General features: G+C 37.0%; 1 pseudogene; it reads right to left on the minus strand.

The window, feature by feature from the left end:
* Positions 1-2561: 2561 nt before the first annotated feature.
* LOC109187381 lies at positions 2562-4352 on the minus strand (annotated as a pseudogene).
* Positions 4353-4750: the final 398 nt, after the last annotated feature.

The following is a 4750-nucleotide window of genomic DNA, read 5'->3' on the forward strand; positions in this document are numbered from 1 at the left end:
TTGAGGACAAACAAAAGCTTAAGTGTTGGGGAGTTGATGTGAGTCCAATTGTGCATATTTTTAGTATTGATTTAATTATATTTGTTAGGCTTGGGTCCATAATTTTGGTATTTAATTGCATAATCCCTTGTTTTTATTGTTTAGTTATGGTTCACACTTGTTTTGAATGTTTTACGGTGTTTGTTAGTGTTTTTGAACCATTGTAGGTCAAAGTTATGAGCAAGGGAAATCCTAAAACAAATTTAGGGTCAAAAGTGGACCGAATGATATATACAGAGCGAGTTCGACGCGTCGAATTTTTGGCTCGACGCGTCTAAAATTTTCAGAAAGAGTTCCGGACGAGACCAGAGAGTCTCGACGCTTCGAGCGAGCGGCGCGACGTACAGTTCTAATAATTAAGGCGCGATTTCAATTTCCAATTCAGATGTCAACTCCAATTCAAAGCAATTTTAGCAGCAAAATTTAGTCCAACTTCAATTTTAAATTAATAGCGGCAATTTCTATAAAATAATTAAAAGAATTCTAATTTCGGTCTAGATACAATTTCAGTCCAATTTTGTACAGAATTTCTATTTCAATCAGGACTGGTTCTAGGCTTCTAGCTATAAAATCCCACCTTTTCCAACCCTAATATTCATTCAGAGATTTTTGAAGACAAGATAGGGAGAAATCAAGAGCCACAAGTTATCTTGGGAAGCAAGAAGAACACTAAGGAGATTCGGGAGAATTGTCTGGTTCATTCTTGTTCTCTTTTGATGATCTGTAATTCTTTATTTATATTTGCTATGTATAATTTAGCCATGCTTGGCTAAATTCCATTAGAGATTCTTGGGTTAAAGTGTTTATGAACCTATTTGCCTAAGCTCTCAGATTCTTTAATATATTATTATTTGGGTTTAATACTTGTGTTACAATAGTGATTTGTATTGTTGTTGTTAGTAGTTAAACGGCCGTAATTACTTGCTTCATAGCCATATTCATGTCTGAACGGGAGTTAGGCATAAATTAGGGCATTACACAATTGCACCTAATTGTTGCACATTGGGAAAGGGTAATTTATTAAGGAGATTTAATTCTTGATTATTGTCCGTTCCGGAGATGGTAGTAGTTAGAGATTTATTATGAGGCATGTTTTTGTTTTATTGGGTGGTTATCGCACGAGAGTGGATATTCACCAGTGTTAGTAACTACAGGAGTAGCTCTAACCGCTTTGTATCCTCACACTCGTATGAACCCAGATTTAATATTACATTAGGTTAGACACTAGGGGAATAAACACTTAAATCTCAGTCTTTCCTCATTGTTTTCGAAACCTCTGAATCATAGCTTTATTTTATTTAATTTATGCAACCAGTCATTCAAGTCAATTGTTAGGATTGACTTTGAAGAATAAATTAGTAACTAGTGCTTAATACAACCACTTCCCTGTGGATCGACAACTCGTACTCCGAGTATTTATTTGTTTGCAAATATACTACGCATCAAGCTTCTCTGCGACGACGGCGCGTGACACCTCCGACGGCGACCGAACTTCTTACAGCGGCGGCGTCCGTCGTTCCCAGACCTAGCCCAGACACTCACTCTCACTAACCTAGCTCTGATACCATGTTAAGTGTTGGAACTATAAAACAGTATGTATATTCATCTATTGATGTACAGGAAGGGTGACTATTTATACACAAGCTGAAAGACTACTAGCCATAGGATTCAAAATTCAAATTAAAGACTCAGCATCTAACTCTAACAACCCTTATTCATCTAACGCTTTGGTTATGATGGTCTTTAAAGCCCGGTATTTTCCCAAGTGCTTATTTTTAGAGGCAAAGTTAGGATCCAATCCATCGTTTGTGTGTGTTAGTATTAGGGAGTCACAAGGGATGCTGAGCGAGGGGGTTAGATGGAGAATTGGTGATGGGAGAGAGGTGAGAGTTTGGGGGATCCTTGGTTACCTGATAGTCAAAATCCCTATATTATTACACATGAGCTAGATTATCTACATAATCTTTTGGTTACTACTCTTTTTTGCCCAGACACTACTACTTGGGATTATAACCTTATTCATGACATTTTTAATACTAGAGATGCCCAACAAATTTTGATTGTTCCCACCACAAATATGCCCCGTTGTGAATTGCGATATTGGGTGGGGGAGCATCATGGGTTTTATTCTATAAAGAGCGGGTATAGGCAACTCATAAGGAATAGAGGGAGGGGGAGTGTTACGGTTTGGTCGGGGGTGTGGAACTTAGATATTCCTCATTTGAAGCAGATAGTTCACAATGCTTCTTCTATAGATACTGGAGATGTTAATTCTGAGTGGGAAATGTTCAATTTCAAGGGATAATAAAAGGTTTCTTTGGCTTGCCAAAGAGGTCAAATGTTTTTGTTGGGCTATGTGCACTAGGCAGTTGTCTACTAAAGATCTTCTAATTATTAAACAGGTGGCATGTGATCGTACTTGTATCCTATGTTCGGTAATTGTTCCTTTGTGAAAGCCTGGTGGCGTGAGGTGGAGAACAAGTGGTAAAATCGAGACGGTTGTTATTGTTTGCTGGGCTTTGTGGGAAAATAGAAACAACTTGATGTGGAATGCTAAATCTGTTGACTCTAAAACTTTTGTACCTCAACAACACTAGGTAAAGAAATTGAAACCTATACGCACATTGCACCTCATAACAACCGTTCTTCCTTTGCTATCTTTCGTGCCAAAAATCGTTCCTTAGCTGAAGCCAGTGCATCACAGCTTCTTTTATGATGATTCTCCGGTGCAGGACATGCGGCCTGTCGAGGCATATCTCGGGGCACAGTGTTTGGGATCTCTGACTCTCCACCTCCAAAACCGACCTTAGCTGAAGCCAGTGCCTCACAGCTTCTTTTATGATGATTTTCTTGTGCATTTGGGATCTCTGACTCTCCACCTCCAAAAGCGAATTTACTTGCCAGGCTGAAGTAGAAGTCACTAATAATGTCTGTCTTCCTAGTAACCTGTCAAAGGAAAGAGACAAAAGTAGGAGCAACAAGAGTTTAGAAATTTATGTTCAACTCACTCAAAAATTTAAGTTCACAAGATATTGTAATGTGTAAATCAGAGAGAGAGAAGATGAAGAAGAAGAAGAAAAAAGAAACATGATAGTTACACATCAATAGGATAAATCAAGAAAAATCAAACAAGAAATCAACTTACATTTTCTTTTGCCTCTCTTAGCTCACGAAGACGCTCTTCCTGCATCCACTTTTCCTGCTCTTGAAGTTTCTTCTTGTATGCACTAGCGAGAAATTTATCTTTGTCTGCAAAGAGGTGGTCATCTTTAGTTCTCTCTTTGGCAAGTTTCCTCTCATATATTATCCCCAGTTTGCATTCATGCTGCTTGGCCTTATCAATTAGTTGTTGAATCTATTTTGACTGCAAAGGAATCAAGGTGGCAAGAAATGAATATTCAGTAACCCTAAAATAATAATAAAAAAATAACAATAATAAATGCAATGTTAAAAGTACCTTCCTCTCCTTACGGTCTTGTGCTCGAGGTTGAACAGCCTTCATTTTCAAGTCGTCATATACTCCACCATAATCAAACACTGATGGATCCTCTTCTAGAGCCTTCTTATGCTGCTCCTCGATCTGCCATAGGCCCAGAAGCAGCAAGAAAAAGGAATTTTGTTGAAATTATGATAAATAAAAACCAGTTTTAGAAAGGAAAAAAAAAAGATTAAACATAATCTTGTTAATATAGCTTGACTTACATCTCTCAGAGCCTTGTTCTTGGAAGCTTGGCGAGAGATTTCTTTCTCAACATCATCATCATCCCCATCACCAAAACCAAGTGCAGTGGGGAGTGGGGGTCTTGTTGCAGGCTGTTTCTTCTGCTGGGAAGGTGGAGCTCTAAGCTGTAATCCATATCCTGACTATTTTGTTATCTTTATCTGTAAATTAGATGGATAAAATGAACTTATTTAGAATCCAAAAAGCTGGTTCATCCAAGAATCATTCTAGAATGCACATAGAAAAAAGAGTTTGAATAAAAACAAAGTCCAATTTGAGTGGTAATGATGAATTTCAAGACAGAATGGGAGGAGATTTCTCATAGTTGATTATGCAATAATCTGCACTATGTCAAGTATTCAAGGAGTATGATCATTTCTACTCTTCTGGTAGTAGCATTGTTTTTTATTATATGTAGTTTTGTCTAGATGCACTCAAGGATCATAATCCATTGGGTGATTAATTACTAATAACTGAGTAGCTATTTACTTATTTAATTCACTCTTCTCCTTCCAGAGTGATCCCTGGCCCTAATTGAGAACTAAAGAAGCTAACACAATACAAAAATGTAACATGCCTCCACACTGCGCATATCTACTGAAGCACAATTAATAAGAGGAAGAAAATTTTAGTCGATGACCATTTGAAGGAAGCAAAGAATTACCAGTTCTGATGATCTATTTCAAGTTTGAAGGACTCTAACATTGTTCAAGTTTGAATGTTTGTGAAAACATGGAAATTTCAAATCCAAAATTTCTTTACAAAAAGTTTCCTACAAACAAAAAATAAATAAAACAAAACACAACAAAAACAAAAACAAGACAAAACATAAACAAAAACAAAAAACAAAACAAAACATAACAAAAAACACGAAGGTACAGAAATAAAAACTGATTCAAGGAAAGTTTTTGGGAAAAAAAATGGTAACATGAAAAGATGTGCTTGCAAGAGTCAATAAGCTCTGTGCAATCCTGGCCTGAAGAGGAATAC

This window comes from Ipomoea nil, unplaced genomic scaffold, assembly GCF_001879475.1.
Source record: "Ipomoea nil cultivar Tokyo-kokei standard unplaced genomic scaffold, Asagao_1.1 scaffold0103, whole genome shotgun sequence".
Taxonomy (NCBI): domain Eukaryota; kingdom Viridiplantae; phylum Streptophyta; class Magnoliopsida; order Solanales; family Convolvulaceae; genus Ipomoea; species Ipomoea nil.